The sequence below is a fragment of the Macrotis lagotis genome, chromosome X, assembly GCF_037893015.1.
Source record: "Macrotis lagotis isolate mMagLag1 chromosome X, bilby.v1.9.chrom.fasta, whole genome shotgun sequence".
Classification (NCBI taxonomy): Eukaryota; Metazoa; Chordata; class Mammalia; order Peramelemorphia; family Peramelidae; genus Macrotis; species Macrotis lagotis.
Window position 1 is genome coordinate 573,216,331 of NC_133666.1, and position 20,548 is coordinate 573,236,878.

The 20,548-nt window shown below is 34.7% G+C and overlaps 1 pseudogene; it reads right to left on the reverse strand.

The window, feature by feature from the left end:
• Positions 1 to 284: 284 nt before the first annotated feature.
• Positions 285 to 20,548, reverse strand: part of LOC141499369 (coiled-coil domain-containing protein 115-like) — a 155,280-nt pseudogene continuing 135,016 nt past the window's right edge.

Below are 20,548 nucleotides of genomic sequence, written 5' to 3' on the forward strand. Positions count from 1 at the left end.
CCTTAGCTTGGTTTGGGGACAATTTGTTGAGTGGAAATTCTTTGGAGAAAACACTTTAAAACATTTTGGTACCTCCTCGTGATCAAATGTATCTGGCCTACCTGGTTACTGGCACTGTCTCTGGCCTGCTCTGTCACACTCAGAGGACTCAAAAAAACCAAGGGAGGACAGGAGGAATTAGCAGTCAAGTTCTAAGAAGACCTCAAAGGCAAAGTGGAGTGGGGGGGGGCACTCAAACAAGATACAAAGTATTTAACTTGGCCTGGAAACTTTAAAGAATGTGTTCATGTCATTTCCAGCTGATCAAGCAGTTTCTGTCTCTCTTGTTGTAGGCTTTGAATCTGGGCTCTCCCCCACTTGAATCGGCTCTGGAGCTCAGCTCTCTCTCCAGCCATCTGCAGAGTTGCTCGGAAACTTCCCTGGGCCTGTCGCAGACTCTGGGGCACCAAGATCCCAAACCAGGTCAAGGGATCCAGGTCCGGGCACGCTCCGGTGGCAGGCGTGGGTAGGGTGGGCAGCGGAGGAGCACCCTGAAGCTGAGGCCGCCTCCGGAGCCCTGGAGGCAAGAAAGGCTGGGGTCCCCCCACAATCAGTCAGGCCTTCCACCTGCTCGGCTCTCAAGTCCTTCGGGGCCCCAGGTCTAGTGCAAATCACCTGGAACTCGGGTCGACCAGGCTCGGGCTGACTGGTGCGGACTGGGAAGAGATGGTTCATAGAGGAGCCATACTGAACCAGCCCTCCTCCACTCGGGCGTTCAAGGCCGTTCGCTTTCCCTCCAGCTGCCTGAGCTCCAGGAAAAGCTGCAAGAGGCATGCATCCAGCTGGGAGGCCAGAGCTCGCAAGGCCCCGGCCCCAGAGGCTGCGTTCTGGCCACCCCTTTCTTTTTATTTTTTCTTTTTATTTTTTTTGTAAGGAAAACGGGGTTAAGTGGCTTGCCCAAGGCCACACAGCTAGGTCATTATTAAGTGTCTGAGATCAGATTTGAACCCAGGTACTCCTGACTCCAGGGCCGGTGCTCTATCCACTACGCCACCTAGCCGCCCCCCCACCCATTTCTAAAATAGAGAGTGCATCAAATTTATAAGATTGTAAATCATTTCCCATTTGATAAATGGTCATTGGATATGAACAATTTTCAAAAGAAGAAATTAAAACTATATATAATCGTATTAAAAATACCCCAAATCACTATTTATTTGAAAAATGCAAATTAAAACAACAATGAGGTATCATCTCATAACTATTAGATTAGCCCAGGTGAGAAAAAAGGGAAGATGATCAACACTGGAGAGATTGTGGGAGGATTGGGATATTGATGCATTGCTGGTGGAGTTGTAAAAGGTATCAGTCTTTCTGGAGAGCAATATGGAACTATACCCAAAGTGCAATAAAACTGTTCAAACCCTTTGACTTAGTAATTCCAATTCTTGGTCTCTATCCAGAAGAAATTGTAAAAAAAAATGGGAAAATTCCTCCATGTTCAAAGATATTTCTAGCAGCTCTTTTTGTCATAGCAAAGAATTGGAATTTGAGGGGATGCCCATCATTTGCAGAATGGTAAAGCAAGTTATGGTACATGAATACTATGAAATATTATTGTTTTATAATAAACCATAAATGGTTGGACTCTAGAGAAGCATGGAATGCCATACAGGATCTGAGGCTGAGCAAAGGGAGTAGAACCAACAGAACAACATTAGGAGATGAACAACCTTGATGGAAACCACTTCTCTTGAAAGTCCAGAGAGCTAGGACAAATGAATTTGACTGGTTATGCACTATATTATCCCCAACCAGAGGAAGAAAAACAAAGAAAAACAAAATACAAAGAAAAAAAAACAAATCTAATGAACATTGTATAATTATCTTTTGTATCTCTTTCCCTTAAACCTAATTCCTCATCCCCAATATTACTCATTTGTAAATATATTTAACAAAATATGTATGTAAAATGCTAACCTGACTGTTCCCTGCTGAGGTGAGGAGGGGTGGAAAAGAAGGGTGGAGGGAAATTCTGTAACTTGGAAATATGCATGTATACATGGATGAAAATAAATAAATAAATTTTAAAATAAAAAATTGAATAAAATAAAATAAGAATTTCTGTTCGTCAAACCACCTTTCAGCATTAGCTCTATGATATTTACAAATTACTCTTTCACTAGAAAATGATCATCACCCAGTTATGAATAAAATAACTCCTTAAAATTGCTATACTGCATTAGTAAAAATAGAGAAAACAAACTGTTTCCCTGAAGCAAAAAAGGAATTCATTTCAATCACCCCCTATTTACAGGTATTGTTTCTGTCCCTTTTTATAACTGATCTATTTTACTTTGAATGTAGGACAGCAGGGGATAATTGGTTAATTTTATCAGTTACTTAATACATAGTGAAATAAAGGCATTCAGATTGAGAAGCAACACGATCTCTCCCTTCTTAATACATTGTTTTAAAAAAGTTGCAGAAAATCCAATTTAGAACTAAGAACTTAAAAACCTTCAATAATCTCACAACTATGTGTAAGATTGTGACAGTCAGGAAATAATCTTAAACTAATATTTATTATAAATTTTTTAAAATAAAAATTATTAATTGCTATTTTAAACTGCTACTAATTGACTTTCAAGAGACTCAGACTTTTATTTTTGTCTTACATTTGCCTTGTTCATCTTCCATTTTTTTAAGACTAATGATATCACAATGTTACAGGCAGGGTATGCTGTGTTTGGCTATGATTTATTCATTATGAATTTAGAAGACCAATGTTTGACACTCAAACTACATGGTCAGCCTATCAGAGTTATACTATCTGAAATAAACTTGTCATGTTATCTGGTATCTTTCCTGTCTAGGTAATTTTCAAGATGTTCTTCAGGCAATGTAAATGGACATCCCAGTTTTCTGGCATGATGCTTGGAAAGACTTTCCAGGTGTCTCAGGCATAAAACAGTAAGAAGAGAAGTTCTCCAAAACTTTGTTTACATATGCAGGTTAATACCTCTTGTCTTCCACATTTTCCTTCAGAACTTCCCAAATCATGAGTTAGCTCTGTCAAGACATGAATTGGCCTCATTCTCTATATTGACAATCCGCATAACTATGCCTAATAAAATACCACGTTTATTATAAGCATTCACTAACTAAATGAAAAAATATATTCTAATATATAGAATTGAGTTGAAAAATTCTAATCCTGTATAAATGAGAAAAGCAAACCTCGAATAGCCTATCAAAAAGATTCAGAAAAAAAGCGAAAAGATAATAGAAATAAAAACTTGCCTAAGAGAACAATTGAGCACACATATGTTAATGTGCTTTTGAATAAGTTGTGGTCTTTAAAGTACAATAATTTCTGAGTTGATTTTTTAGGTAATTATAACAATTCTTACTAATATAATTTTAATAATACAGAAATGAAAATGACCTATTCCAGAATTTTATTTCTTTTAAGGACTTTAACTTCCCATTCTTTATTTGTCCACTTAACTTCTGTTTCTCAATTCAATTAAACCAATCATTTATGTCTTTTTATTTAGCTTTCTCATCATTATACAGGGCAAAGAATTTGACTTTAACGTTTTAAAGATACATTTGCATCTAACAGGAACATTTGGGAACTAATTATATATACATATGTATGTTCATATATATATATATATATATATATATATATATATATATACATATGTGTGTTATTTTGTGAACAATTTTATTAGGGCTACCAAATGAAAGCAATTCTTAGTCTATTTACATCCATCAAAGAAAAAAAAAAACAACCCAAGATAAAATGAAAAAAATTCATAAAATCTGAACCTTTATGATACATATATTAATCCTTCAGGGATTTGGTTGTATTAACTTATAAATGAGCAGATTTGAAACTTAGACTCACAAATTAGTGTCATCAATTGGAATCTCATCTTTTAATGATGAATTATGAGTATCATATCAAATTATTTTGCTAACATCCAAGAAGCTTGACCTTTCTGTCTTAGAATGATAGAAAAAAGTATACCATTCTTACTACCCATGAAATCCTTCCAAGAATATCACAAGATAGTTTTCTTGATTGCAACAAAACCATTTAACATAAATGAAAACATTTACAAAGAAAAAAATAAAATATTACTCAAAAACTTCTTTTACAAAGTGGAATTCTTAGAACCAAGAAGTCAGAACAAAAAATAAATTATCATAATTCTTCCACATTCACCTCTAAACAACCAAAATTTAATACCCTCAAACCAATCCTAGTGTATCAGAATCAGCAAAAATAAGGGGTGAAACAATGCTTTATTTATTTTTATTTTTATATGACAATTTCTCAATTTTTATTAATAATGTCCAGGAAAATATTTTCCTGGAACTAAATCCAATAATCATATTGACAGTGATTTTTAATTCCCCAATTTCAGTGAAATTAGAAAAAGACTCAGGATTCCCCAAAAGAAGATCTTAAAGCCTTACTTGTTAGTTCTCTAAGTTGTTTGGTCCTGACCCATTACAAACTCCATTCTCTTTCCCCTTTCCCTTTTTTCTGACCATGAATTTCTCAAATTCTTAGCAGGTAAGGAGGACAATTAGCAAAGGTGAACTCTTCCCTAGTGAAGCATTCTTTTAGCCCAAGAAACTAGAAGACTGGCATGAAAAAAACGGTCTAATTTGGGTAAAAGGGGAGCAAAGTTCAGAATAGGAAGCATCCCAACAAGGCAGCAGCAAGCCCCACCTCAGCAAACCAGTGGGAGATCCTGAACCTTGGTGTACTGGAGCAGGCAAATTGCAATACCACTCCCCCCCTCCCCAACATGCCTCAGCATAGCCAGAGGAATGAGCAGGCTCAACAAATCAGATCTACATATGTTTCAGCATAGCCCCAGGCAAACAGACAGCCTTCAGTGGTCAAATTTCTATCTCCTTTAGTGCAGACTGGGAAAATGCTGAAATGTACTACAAATCTTATGCCAGGCACCAGCACCAGGATCCTGATATGATAAACTTCCAGATCCCTATGGTCTCCAGCAAAACCATCACTTCTTCAGCACAATCCTAAACTTGAGGGTGCCCCATGGGCCTCTGTGCAAATTCAGTGTAGTACCAGGCCTGCAGGGCCTGGCACAAGATTACTGAGAAAGTATATCTTTCCATGCCAGGAGCAGAGCACAAATTTACAATAATTTGAAAAAGACTAAAAAAAATGAGCAAAACAACAACAAAAATAACATGACTATAAGAGCTATTATGGTGCCAAGGAAGATCAAAACACAAATTCAGAATAAGACAACAATTTCAAAACACTTAGGGGCAAAGTCCCAAAGAAAAAAGAGGAAACTGTCTCAAGTACATAAAGAACTCAAGGAAGACATCAAAAGTGAGGTTAAAATCATTTAAGAGAGGTTGAAGGGGGTGGCTAGGTGGTGAAGTGTATAGAGCACTGGCCTTGGAGTCAGGAGTGCCTGGGTTCAAATCCAACCTCAGACACTTAATAATGACCTAGCCGTATGGTCTTGGGCAAGCCACTTAACCCCATTTGCCTTGCAAAAAAAAAAAACCTAAAAAAAAAAGAGGTTGTAGAATAATTGGGAAAAAATGAGAATTATGCAAGGGAATAATGAAAAAAATTAACAGCTTGGAAAAAAGAAAACAAATGCTTAAAAAAGGAAAATTTGCCAAATTTGGAAAATAAATTTTAAAATTTCTCAAAGAAAACAAGTTCATCAAAAAGTACAACTGATCAAATGGAAAAGAAATTACAAAAGCTAACTGAGCACAACAACCCCTTTAAAAGTGGAAGTTAGACTCTATGAGATCAAAATCAATCAAACAAATTCAAAAGAATAAAGAAAAATACAAGAAAATGCAAAAAGACCTCATTGGACAAAGCAACTAAATTGGAAAAGAAGACCTGGACCACATCTGTTAAGAAATTATCTAAGAGAACTGCCCTGATATGTTGGAACCATGAGGCAAAATAGCTATTGAAAGAATCTACCATAAAAATATGAAGGAAGATGATAGCCATATTTTAGAAATTATCAGGTCAAGGAAAAATTGTTGTATGTAATCAAATTGAAACAATTTAAATATTGAGAAGTCACAATCAGAATTACATATAACTAAGCAGCTCCAACATTAAATAATCAGAGGTCATGGAAGATGACATTCTGTAAGGCAAAGGAGTTAGGTTGATAACCAAGAATCATCTTCTTACCTAAGTTGAGCATAATAATTCAAGGGGTAAAAATGATAATTAGTAAAATAGAAGGATTTCAATCTCTTATATGAAAATCAGAATTAAATAAAAAAAAACTTGATCTCCAATATCTACACACAAAAGAATCCTAAAAAGGGAATAGAAAACGTAAGGGAATCAGTGAGGCTAGGAAGATGGTAATTATAATTCTTAAAAATTCTGCCACAAATAATGCAGTTAGAAGGAATGCCAGGTTTAAGGTGAATTTGAGAAATGGTATAATAATGATTAAGTGGACACTAGGTAGAGCCAAGATGGTGGCACAGAACCTAGAAGTTCACTGACCTTTTCCCAAACCTATTATTTTCAATTAATTTTTATTAAAGATATTATTTGAGTTTTAGTTTTACCCCCAATCTTACGTCCCTTCCCCCACCCCCTCACAGAAAGCAATCTGTCAGTCTTTACTTTGTTTCCATGTTGTACCTTGATCCAAATTGGGTGTGATGAGAGAGAAATCATATCCTTAGAGAAGAAACAAGAAGTCTAAGAGGTAACAATATCAGACCATAAGATAATCTGTGTTTTTCTAAATTGAAAGGAATAGTCCTTGAACTTCATTCAAACTCCACAGCACCTTATCTGGATACAGATGGTACTCTCCTTTGCAGATAGCCCAAAATTGCTCCTGATTGTTGCACTGATGGGATGAGCGAGTAATTCAAGGTTGATCATCACTTCCATGTTGCTGTTAGGGTATACAGTGTTTTTCTGATTCTGCTCATCTCACTCAGCATCATTTCATGCAAATCCCTCCAGGCTTCCCTGAAATCCCATCCCTCCTGGTTACAAATATAACAACAGTGTTCCATGACATACTTATACTACAGTTTGCTAAGGCATTCCCCAATTGAAGGACATTTACTTCATTTCTAATTCTTTGCCACCACAAACAGGGCTGCTTTAAATATTTTTGTACAAGTAATGTTTTTACCCTTTTTCCTCATCTCTTCAGGATATAGCCCCAGTAGTGGTATTTATGAGTCAAAGGGTATACACATTTTTGTTGCCCTTTGGGCACAGTTCCAAATAGCTCTCCAGAAGGGTTGGATGAGTTCACAGCTTCACCAACAGTGTAAAAGTGTCCCAGATTTCCCAAAACCCTTCCAACAATGATCATTATACTTTCTGGTCATATTGGTCAATCTGAGAGGTGTGAGGTGATACCTCAGAGAAGCTTTAATTTGCATTTCTCTAATAATCAATGATTTAGAGCATTTTTTCATAGGGCTATGAATTGCTTTGATCTCCTCATATGTAAGTTGCCTTTGCATATGCTTTGACCATTTGTCAACTGGGGAATGGCTTTTTGTTTTAAAAATAAGACTTAGTTCTCTGTATATTTTAGAAATGAGTCCTTTGTCAGAATCATTAGTTGTAAAGATTGTTTCCCAATTTACTACATTTATTTTGATCTTGGTTACAGTGGAAAAGGTTTTTTAATTTAATGTAATCAAAATCATCTAATTGGTTTTTGGTGATGTTCTCCAACTCTTCCTTAGTCATAAACTGCTCCCCTTTCCATAGATCTGACAGATAAACTAGTCTTTGATCTTCTAATTTGCTTTTAGTATTGTTTTTTTTATGTCTAAGTCCTGTAACAATTTGGATCTTATCTTGGTAAAGGGTGTGAGGTGTTGGTGTAATCTAAGTTTCATCCATTTAACTTCCAATTATCCCAGCAGTTTTTATCCGAGAGGGAGTTTTTATCCCAATGGCTGGACTTTTTGGGTTTATCAAACAGCAGATTACTATAATCCTCTCCTGCTTTTTACACCTAGTCTATTCCACTGGTCCACCACTCTATTTCTTAGCCAATACTAAACAGTTTTGATGACTGATGCTTTGTAATATAATTTTAGATCGGGTAGTGCTAAGCCACCTTTGTTTGCACTTTTTTCCATTAAGTTCCTGGCAATTCTTGACTTTTTATTTCTCCATATGAATTTACTTACAATTTTTTCTAACTCATTTAGGTAATTTTTTGGAATTTTGATTGGTAAGGCACTAAACAGATAGTTTAGTTTTGGTAGAATTGCCATTTTTATTATATTAGCTCTCCCTATCCATGAGCAGTTGATATTTGCCCAGTTATTTAAATCTGATATAATTTGTGTGAGAATTGTTTTATAATTATTTTCTAAAAGATTCTGAGTCTGTCTTGGAAAAATAACCTCCCAAGTATTTTATATTGTCTGAGGTTACTCTGAATGAGATTTCTCTTTCTAGCTCTTCCTGCTGTATCTTGCTAGACATAAAAAGAAAATTTGAGGATTTATGAGGGTTTATTTTATAATCTGCAACTTTACTAACATTTCTAAGTGTTTCCAGTAGTTTTTTAGATGATTTCTTGGGATTCTCTAGTTAGACCATCATGTCATCTGCAAAGAGTGAGAGTTTTGTCTCTTCCTTCCCAATTCTAATTCCTTTAATTTCTTTTTCTTCTCTAATTGCTGATGCCAGCATTTTTAATACAATATTGAATAATAGTGTTGATAATGGGCACCCTTGATTCACCTCTGATCTTACTGGGAATGCCTCTAGCTTTGCCCCATTGAATAGAATACTTGTTGATGGTTTCAGACAGATACTGCTAATTATTTTAAGGAACAGTCCATTTATTCCTACACTCCCTAGTGTTTTTAATAGGGATGGGTGCTGTATTTTGTCAAAAGCTTTTTCAACACCTACTGATATGATCATATGATTTCTGATAGGTTTGTTGTTCATATAATTGAGTATACTAACAGTTTTCCTAATACTGAACCAACCCTGCATTCCTGGAATAAATCCTACTTGATCAAAATGTATTATCCTAGTGATAACTCTTGTAATAGTTTTGCTAAGATGTTATTTAAGATTTTTTTGCATCTATATTCATCAGGAAAATAGGTCTATAATTTTCTTTCTCTGTTTTAACTCTTCCTGGTTTAGGTAACAGCATCATATTGGTTTCATAGAAAGAGTTAAGCAGAGTTCTCTCTTTCCCTATTTTTCCAAAGAGTTTATATAGAATTGGAACCAAGTGCTCCTTAAGTGTTTGGTAGAATTCACTTGTGAATCCATCAGGCCCTGGAGATTATTTTTAGGGAGTTCAGTGATTGCTTCTTGAATTTCTTTTTCTGAGATAGGGTTGTTTAGGTATATAATCTCTTCTTCATTTAAACTGGGCAATTTATATTTTTGTAAATATTCATCCATTTCACTCAGATTATTAAATTTTTTGGCACAGAGTTGGGCAAAATAATTTCAAATTATTACTGTAATTTCCTCCTCATTGGTGGCGAGTTCAACTTTTTCATTTATGATACTAGCAATTTGGTTTTCTTCCTTATTTTTTTTAATCAAATTGACCAAAGGTTTATCAATTTTATTGTTTTTTTTTCATAATACCAACTTTTGGTTTTATTTATTAATTAAGTGGGTTTTTTTTGCTTTTACTTTTATTAATTTCTCCTTTAATTTTTAGAATTTCTAATTTGGTATTTGATTGGGGATTTTTGATTTGTTCTTTCTCTGATTTTTTTAGTTGCATGTTTAGTTCATTGATTTCCTCTTTCTCCAATTAATTCATATAAGCATTTAGAGCTATAATATATCCCCTGAGAGTTTCTTTGAATGAATCCCATAGGTTTTGGTATGTTGTTTCATCATTATCATTATCTAGGATAAAATGGTTAATTCTTTCTATAATTTGTATTTTGGTCCACTAATTTTTTAAAATGAGGTTATTCAATTTCCAATTTGTTCTAGGTCTATAACTCCTTGGCCCAATAATGCATATGACTTTTATTGCATTGTGATCTGAGAAAGATGTATTCACTATTTCTGCCTTTCTGCAGTTGATCATTAAGTTTTTATGTCCTAGTACATGGTCAATTTTTGTATAAGTTCCATGTACTGTAGAGAAACGGGTATATTCCTTTCTATCCCCATTTAGTTTCCCCTATAAGTCTACCATATTTAATTTTTCTAACAATTTATTTACCTCCTTAACTTCTTTCTTGTTTATTTTATGATTCTATTTATCTAGATCTGAGACTGGGAGGTTGAGGTCTCCCACTAGCAGAGTTTTGCTGTCTATTTCTTCCTGTAGTTCTTTCAGCTTCTCCTCTACAAATTTCAGTGCTGTCCTACTGGGTGCATATATATATATATATATATATATATATATATATATATATATATATTCAGTATTGAAATGACTTTATTGTCTATGGTACCTTTTAGGAGGATAAAGTTTACTTCCTTATCTCTTTCGATGCTATCTATTTTTGCTGCTGCTTTTTCTGAGATAAGGCTTGCTACCCCTGCTTTTTTTACGTATCTCTCTCCTTCAAATGAGTTTCTTGTAAGCAGTATATTGTAGGATTCTGGTTTTAATCCACTCTGCTACTTGCTCACATTTTAAGGGAGAGTTCATCCCATTCACATTCAAAGTTAAGATTACTAATTCTTTATTGCACTCCATGCTATATTCCCTCTGTTTGTATTTTTCCCACTTTCACCCCCCTTATCCATATTCCCAAGTATTTTGTCTCTGAATACCACCCCCTTCAATGTGTTTGCCCTCATATATCACACCCTCCCCTTTCTTTCCCCTTTCCCTTTTCCCTTCCCTTCCTTTTGTTATCTCGCCTTTCCCCCCCCCTTCCCTTTCTCCGTCCCCCCTTCCCTTTTCCCCTTTTAATACTTGAAAGATTAAATGTTTTATAAGTTAACTGAGTTTGTGTAGGTTGACTTTAAGCCAAGTCTGATGAGAAGAAGATTCAGGTGGTTCTCATTTGCTCCCTTCTTCCCATCTATTACCATAGGTTTTTTGTACCTCTTAGTGTAATGAGATTTACTCTATTCAATCCCCTCCCTCCTCCCATCTCTTTCCTCTCCCCCTTTTTAAGGTGGTAGTGTTTTTTTAGATCATTCTATCTAAGTCCTAGAAAATTCTGAGTGTCTGTCCCTTCTAGTTCAGTATATTGTATGGAATAGAGTCAAAATTCCTGAGAGTTATTAGAGTCTTTCTTCCAAGTGGGGTTAAAGCCAGTTACATCTCTTTAGATAGCAGTCATGAATGTCCTTCTTTTCTGGCTAGGTATAATCTCTCTGTTAGAGTTTCAGTTCTCAAGATTTATAAGAATCTTTTTCCCCATGCTGGGATATAGGCAGTTTCAATGTACTGGATCACATTTTTTTTCCCTTTTACCGCCCCCCCCCCTTTTTTTTACCTTTCATGTGTCTCTTGAACCTCCTGTTTGATGTCCAAATTTTCTGTTTAGCTCTGGTCTTTTATTCAGGAATTTTTGGAATTCTTCCATTTCATCAAATGTCCATATTTTTCCCTGGAAAAGAAGGCTCAGCTTTGTGGGAAAGTAGATCCTTGCCTGCATTCCAAGCTCCCTTGCTCTTTGAAATATCTTATTCCAGGCCCTTCGATCCCTTAATGTTGATGCAGCCAGGACCTGCGTGATCCTTACTGTGACTCCTTGATATTCAAATTGTTTCTTTCTGGCTGCTTGCAGGAGTTTCTCTTTTATTTGATAGTTTGTGGAATTTGGCCACAACATTCCTTGGTGTTTTCATTTTAGGATCTTTTTCTGGTGGGGATCGATGTATACTTTCAATAACTACTTTGCCCTCCAATTCCATGATATCAGGGCAGTTTTCCATCACTAGATCCTGTAATATTAAGTCCAGGCTTTTTTTCTCTTCAATGTTTTCAGGAAGTCGTATAATTTTCAGGTTGCCCCTCCTCGATCTATTCTCAAGGTCAGTGGTTTTGTTGATGAGGTATTTTACTTTGTCTTCTATTTTTTCTATTTTTTGATTTTGTTTAACTGACTCATGCTGTCTCATGGAGTCATTAGTTTCTGTAGACTCCATTCTTTTTGGGGGGAGGCGTTTTCTTCATTAAACTTTTGCAGCTGCTTTTCCAATTGGTCAATTCTACTTTTGAAGGAGCTTTCCATTTGACCAATTGAGGTTTTGAGAGAATTATTTTCTTTTTGCCTTTTCCCACTTGAGGGTCTTAGAGATTTATTCTCCTGTTGTATTTGTTCAATTGTACTTTCAAAGGTTTTGTTTTCTTGTTGCAAGGTATTAATTGTCTCTCCCAAATTTTCCAGTTGATTTTTAAGCTCCTTCCTTATTTCTTCAAGGAAATCTTTCTGTGATGAAGACCAGGTCGTATTCTCCTCAGAGGTTCCAGGTCTTTCTGAGTTAGGGTCTTTCCCTTCCACGAATTTTTGTATGGATCCACCTTTCCCCTGACTCTTCTTCATTTTGCTAAAACCTTGAGTTGGGGGCGGGGGGGAGGCTGGTTCACAGGGGTTTGGGATCGCTAAAGGCTTTACTCACTGAGTGCTATTTCTCTAGCTTGCTGGTAGGAGGTGCTGGTTGCTTTCTCTGGAGTGTCTGTGACCTCGATTGAGGCCTTCTCCCTTTGCTTGAAGGGAGGAGTTGGAGCTATTGAATTCTTTTGCCTTCAATCAATGGTGGGCTTTACCCTGGACTGAGGTCATTCCTCTGCTGGGCTGTCTCTTCTGCTCACACACTTGGGCCTGAGGCAGAAATAGTTTGCATTTGTTTGGTCTCTGAGGAAGTCTGAGCTGTAACGGGACTGTGTTCCTCAGACCAGAGGAGCCCAGGGATGGTGTCTCCAGCCCTCCCACTCCAGAACTCTCCCCCCAGCCCTGTCCGCAAGCTGCCAACACCAATGCTTCTGCTCCCTAGTTGACTCAAGCCCCTGCTGTCTAGCCCCACCGCTGATCCAGCAGGTCTGGCTCTCGGGCCTTCATAATCCCGGCTCCAATTTAGCTGTTAATCTGGTTGATCCGGGGCTGATCCTCCCTCTGAGCCCAGACTCACTAGCTGGAATTCAGCCAATTCTGCTGCTGGAGACAAATCCTGAGGTAGATGTTTTTTCTACAGGCTTTTCTTTCTGGGTTTTGTGGGTCAGATTTCTTTTAAGAAGTTTATTTCATGTGATAGCTTGGGGAAAGATCAGGAGACTTTAGAACTGTGACTGTCTTCTCTCCACCATCTTACCCAGAATTCTTCCCAAACCTATTTTAAGCCTCTAGATAGACCCTAAAGTGACAGAACTCACAGAAAAAAGTAAAAGAAGTTTCTAAGTCAAAATACCTGGGAAGAACTTCAGAAAATGATTGACTCATGTGGATTAAAGTAGAATACAGCCCAGCAAAAATGGAAGAGTTGGGAAGCAGGGGAAGGCTCTTTCTCACCATGCAGCTCAGGTCTTGATTCAGCAAGCTTGTGTTACAGCAAGGTCGTAATGAGGGTTTCAACATCAGCTCAGAAGGCAAAGTTAGTATCCAAGAATGCTGGTGCAGCAGGCGGGACTGGGTTGGGCTACTTAACACAAGAAACAAACTGCAATTATCTGAGATACCAGAGTAGAAGTCCAAGGATCCAACTCCTAGGACACCATACAAAAAAGCTTGGGAAGGTAATCCCTTTGCACCAGTAACAGAATTCAACTATCAAAATAAATAAATAAAAAATAACTGCTAACATAGCTACTATTCAGATAGGGAAGATAAAAACACCATCTCAGAAGAAAGCAAAAAAAACACCTGCTTGTCAACTTTCAATGGAGATTATGAATTGGTCTTAACTTCAAAAGACCTCCAAGAAGAGCTCAGAAAATGATTTTAAAAAACCAAAGAAAAAATGAAAAAAGAAATAACAATCATGTAGGAGAATTTTGAAAAATTGATGGAAGAAAAAGTAAAATTAGCCAAATGGAATAAGAAAATCACTCTTAAAAGTAAAACTGACCAACTAAAAAATGAAAACAGCTCCTTTAAAAGTATAACTGATCAGGGCAGCTAGGTGGTGCAGTGGATAAAGCACCAGCCCTGGAGTCAGGAGTACCTGTGTTCAAATCCAGTCTCAGACACTTAATAATTACCTAGCTGTGTGGCCTTGGGCAAGCCACCCATTTGCCTTGCAAAAACCTAAAAAAAAGTAGAAATGATCAACTGACAAAGAAAAATAACCCATACAAAAGAAAAATTAGTCAACTGGAAAAGAAAGTAGAAAAGTTAAGTGAAGAAAATAAGTTGGGGCAGCAAGGTGAGACAGTGGTTAGAGCACTAGGCCTGGAATTTGGAGGACTTGAGTTCAAATCCAACCTCAAGACACTTAATAATTACCCAGCTGTGTGATCTTGGGCAAGTCACTTAACCTCATTGTCTTGTAAAAAACAAAAATTAATAAATAATAATAAACAAACAAATAAATAAATTATAAAAAAAATAGAAAAAATAAAGCTTCATTCTAGTTGGATAATTTTAATTTTCGAAGAGTTTCTTTCCTTTTCCATTTGGCTAATTTTACTTTTTACTGAATTTCATTCCCATTCCAGTAGTTTAATTTGACTTTTAGATGAGTTGCATTCCTTTTCCAGAGGAATTCCAGTTGGTTGTTTTTTACTTTTATAGGAATTTATTTCTTTGGTCGATTTTTTCATAATTTTTCTGTATGACTCTCATTTCTTTTTTTTTTATTTTTCTTCTTCTCTTCTTTTTTAAAGATCTTTTAAAAGTTATTATTGTGAGGTTCTGGATTTGATTCCAATTCATAAATTCCTTTCAGACTTCCTATGTAGGTTATTTTTCACTATTTTTCCTTTTGAGATTTTTTTTTTATTATCTCTATCTCTATATCTAATCTATGATTAGCAGTCTTTGGTTTTATTTTTTTTCTCATTTTGATTGTTGAACTCTGTTCCTCAGTTATAGGACATATCGTCTCAAGTATTTTTGTAATGGGGATGGTGTCTGATCCCTAGCTTATTGCTTGACAAGATGCAACCTATGTAGCCCAGGTGCTTCCTATGCAGAGGTTTGTTTCCTCCTTTATGTCTAGGCTCTGCCTAGTCAGTGAATTGTTCCTACTCCAGTCCTTTAGACTTTGTCTGGAGATGGGACTCTCCCTGCTGGTCTGTTAGCTAGTTGCTGGAATGTGGACTGCTGTCTAGGTGCTAGGATCTGGTTTGCTGTTAGGATCTGGACTGAAAGTTTATGACTTCTTTATTTTCTGTTTGTAATTGAAATTTTATTTTATATTTCAATACATGGATAAATAGTTTTCAACCTTTGTCCATTTACGAATTTATGAGTTTCACATTTTCCTACCACTCTCCCTTCCCTATGCCTTCCCTATGGTAGTGACCAAGTCAGTAAAAATTTCACAAATATGTTTAGCATATTACACATAAGTCATGAAAGAGGAATTAGAAGGGAAAAGAAAAAAACTAAGAGAAAGAAAGCAAAACATAAAAGCAGTTTTTTTAGAAAGTGAACATAGTATACTTTGCTTGGCATTCAGACTCCACTGTTTTTTCTCTGCATGTAAATGACATTGGCCACAATTGTGTGTCTCAGAATTGTCCTTAATCACTGAACTGCTGAGAGGATCCTACTGCTTCCATCATAGTTGATCATCTCACAGGGTTGTGTTAATCTCTACATTGGTCTCTTAATTCTGCCCACTTCACTCACACTAAGCTCACACAAGTCTTTCCATGCTTCTCTAATGTCATATCCACTCATGATTTTTTTGTAAAAGAATAGTATTCCATAACATTCATATGTCTTAACTTGTCCAATTGATGGAGATTTCCTCAGTTTCCAATTCTTTGCTACTACAAATGAATTTCAATAAATATTTTTGAGCATGTGAGGCTATTCTGTTGCTTTTTTTCTTTATCACTTTAGGATACAGAACTTAAAGTGGTATTATTAGATCAAAGGATATGCATACTTTTATTGCCCTTTGGGTAGAATTCCAAATTGCTCTCCAGAATGGTTATATCAGTTCACAATTCCACTAATAGATCATTATTGATAAAATTTTCCCCCACTTCTCCAACAGTGTCCATTTTCCTTTTTTTGTCATCTTAGACAATCTCAGGTGTGAAGTAATACCTCTGAGTTGTTTTAATTTACATTTCTCTTATCAATATTAATTTAGAGCATTTTTTCATGTAACTATACTTAACTTTAATTTCTTCACCTGAAACCTGCCTGTCAAATCCTTTGACCATTTGTCAACTGAAGAATGACTTGTAATCTTATTTGTATTGTACATATATTGTGATCTATATATTTTAGAATGAATCTTTTAGTAGAAACACTAGTTGTGAAAATTGTTTACTAGATTTCTGCATTCCTTCTGATACTGGATGCATTGGTTTTATTTATGAAAAATCATTTTAATTTAGTACTGTCAAAATCAATCATTTGGAAATTTATAAAGTCCTCTATTTTTGTTTTCTCATAAACTCCTCCCCTTTCGATATATCTAACAAATAGAGTCTCCTCTTAATTTATTGATGGTATCACCCATCATATATATATATATATATATATATATATATCTGCAGCCATTTCAATTTTATTTTGGTATAAAGGGTCTGATATGTTGGGTTTATGCCTCGTTTTTGGCATAATATTTTCTAGAACTCACAGCAATTTTTGTCAAATAGTTCTTATCCTAGAAATTAGGGTCTTTGAGTTTATTAGACTAGAATATTGTAGCAATTTTCTACTGTTTCTTTCTTTTTTTTTAGGGTTTTTTTTTTTTGCAAGGCAAATGGGGTGAAGTGGCTTGGCAAGGCCACACAGCTAGGTAATTATTAAGTGTCTGAGACCAGATTTGAACCCAGGTACTCCTGACTCCAAGGCCGGTGCTTTATCCACTATGCCACCTAGCCGCCCTCTACTGTTTCTTTTTGCAAGTAATCTACTGCACTCATCCATTATTCTATTCCTTAATCAATACCAGACAGTTTTGACAATTGCCACTTTATAACATAATTATTGATCTAGTACTGTTGTACTACTTTCCTTTGCATTTTTTATGAACTTCTTTGATATTCTTGACCTTTCATTGTTCTAGATGAATTTTGTTACTATTTCTTCTAGATATCTTTTGGTAGTTTGATTGGTGTAGTAATGAATAAGTAATTTAATTTTGGTAGAATTGTCATTTTTATTATATTAGCTTGGTCTAACAATGAGAAAATGATATTTTTCCAATAGTTTAGATCTGACTTCTTAATATCAATGCAAAAATTTTAAATAAAATATTAGCACAGAAATTGTAGCAAGTTATTACTAGAATTATTCACAACTGTTAGGAATTATACTAGCAATGCATGGATGATTTAATTATTAGGAAAGCAATATTTGATCATAATTGATCATATTAATAATAAATCCAATAGAAATCATTATTATCTCAGAAGATGATGAAAAAGCCTTTGACAAAATATATCACCCATTCTGATTAGAAGCACTGGGGAACACAGGAATTAATGGAGTTTTACTTAAAGTGACAAGTATTATCTTTCAAAAACCATCAGTAACATTATATGTAATGGGGATAAACTAGAAGTATCTCCATTAAGATCAAGATTGGAACATGGATGTCTATTTTCACCACTATTATTTAATATTATATTAGATATGTTAGATTTAGCAACAGCAGAAGAAAAAAAGAAATTGAAGGAATTTTAATAGGCAATAAGGAAACAAAAGTCTCATTCTTTTGCCGATGATATGATGGTATATTTGGGGAACTCTAGAAAGTCAGTCAAAAGTTACTTGAAACAATTATCTTCTTTAGAAAGTAGGAGGATATAAAATAAGCCCACATCAATCATCAGCATTTCTATATATTACCAACCAAATCCAACAGCGAGAGATAGAAAGAAATTTCATTTAAAATACCTCTATACAACATAAAATACTTGGAAATTTAACACCCAAGAGATATCTAGAAACTATATTAACACAATTACAAAACACTTTTCATACAAATAATATCAGATCTAAATAACTGTGAAAATGTCAATTCCTCATGAACAGGTCAACCTAATATGATATAATATATTAAATTCAGTTATTTTTTCAGTACCACACCAATGAAACTACCAAAAATTATTTTGCAGAGCTTGAAATTAAAGTAACAAAATTTGTCTGGAAGAATATAAGGTCCAGAATATCAAGATAATTAATGAAATATATTACAAAGAATTGTAGCCTAGTCATGTCAAATTTAAAATTATATTATAAAGTAGCAGTTCTCTAAATTGATATTAGTTAAGTAATAGAGAAGTGCATCAGTGGAATAGATTAGGCATAAAAAAACTGTATAAAATGACTATAGTAATCTACTGTTTGATAAACCTAAAGGTTCTAGCTTTCTGGTTAAGCATTGACTATTTCACATCTGGCCAAGATGGTAGAAACTGAGAAATACTTGACAAATTGCACAGAAACAAGCTCAAATGTTTTCACTTTGCACAAAGGTCTGGGTGAGGTGGATGGTGGACTACCCTAGCTGACTACAGAGAGAACCACTGGAGTTTCCAATCCTAATGGCCTAGCCCAGTCTGAGTTGGATGAAAACAATCCAGATACAGCTCCAGGCATAGGGATTGAGTGGGCAAGCTGATGTTTCCAACATAGACAATCCAGAGAAGTTGATTTCAAAATCAATTGATTAAAAAAAAAGAAAGAAAGAAAACAAATTACCACTATCAAAAATGGTAAAGGTGAATTCACCACCCTTGAGGAGGAAATTAAAGTATTAGTTTAGGAATTATTTTGCCAATAAACTTGACAATCTAAGTAAAATGACTGAATATTTACCCCAAAACTAAACTGTCCAGGTTAAGAGAAGAGAAAACTAAATACTTAAATAATTTCTTTTGAAAATATTCTTTTTTGAAAAAAGAAATTGAAGAAGTCATCAATGAACTTGATAAGAAAAATTCTCCTGGGCCTGATGGATTCATAAGTGAATTCTAATAAACAATCAGGGAACAATTCAATCTAATTACATATATATATATATATATTTTTTTGAAAAAAAATAGGTGAAAAAGGAGTTCTGTCAAATTTCTTCTATGACACCAAGATAGTGCTGATACCTAAACCAGGAAAAATCAAAAACAGAGAAAGAAAATTATAGACTGATTTTTCCTAGTGAATATGGATGCATAATTTTAAATAAAATATTAACAAAAATGATTATAGTTAGTTATCACTAGGATAATGCACTGTGATCAAGTAGGATTTATACCAGGAATGCAGAGTTGCTTAAATGTTAGGAAAAACTAACAGCATAATTGACTATTTCAGTGACAAAACTAAGAGAAATCATGTAATTATCTAAATATATACTGAAAAAGCTTTTTAAAAAATACAGCATTCATTTCTATCAAAACACTAGATTCAATAGGAACAAATGGAATGTTCCTTAAAATGGTAAGCAATATTTCTCTAAAACTATCAAAAAGCAGTATATATATAAAGGGGGCAAGCTAGAAGCATTCCCAATAAGGTTGGGGGTGAAGCAAGGGTTCCCACTAACACCACTGTTATTCAATATTGTATTAGAAATGTCATAAAAAGGAATTGAAGGAATTAAAATCAGTAATGAAGAATGAAACCTATCACTCTTTGCAGGTGATATAATGGTAAACCTAGAGAGATCTCGTTTTGGTGAGCTTGTATCTGTCTGATCAGCCACAGTCAGACACACTGTAAATTAGTTCAAACATAGTGATATCATTTTGGTCTTCTTTGAAAGCAGAGAAGAATCATCCAACCAATCATACATAAAAAAATCCTAGAAAAATCATCTTAAAAAAGAAACCACTGGAAACAATGAGCAACTTTAGCAATGTGGTAGGATATAAAATATACCCACATAAATCGTCAATATTTCTCTATATTACTAACACAATACAGCAGCAAGATATAGAAAGAAAAATCCCATTTAAAATAACTGCAGACAACATAAAATACTTGGGAGACTACTTGCCAAGGCAGACTCAGAAACCATATGGAAACAATTATAAAACAGTTTTCACACAAATAAAATCAGATCTAAATAACAGATCAAATGTCAAATTGCTCATGGGTAGACCAAGCTAATAAAATAAAAATAATGTAATATAATAAAATATAATACAATACAATACAATACAATATAATATAATATAATAAATAATAAATTAAATAACTTATTAAGTATCATATCAAACTTCCAAAAATTACTTTAGTGTGCTAGAAAAAAGTGTAACTAAATTCATATGCAGAAGCAAAAGGTGATGAATATCAAGAGAATTAATGAAAAAAATGCAAAGGAAGGTCTAGCCTACATTTAAAATTAAATTGAAAAGCATCAGTTATCAAAAGTGTTTGGTCCTGGCTAAGATGTAGAATAGTGGATCAGAAAAATAGATTAGGTGCAAAATAAATA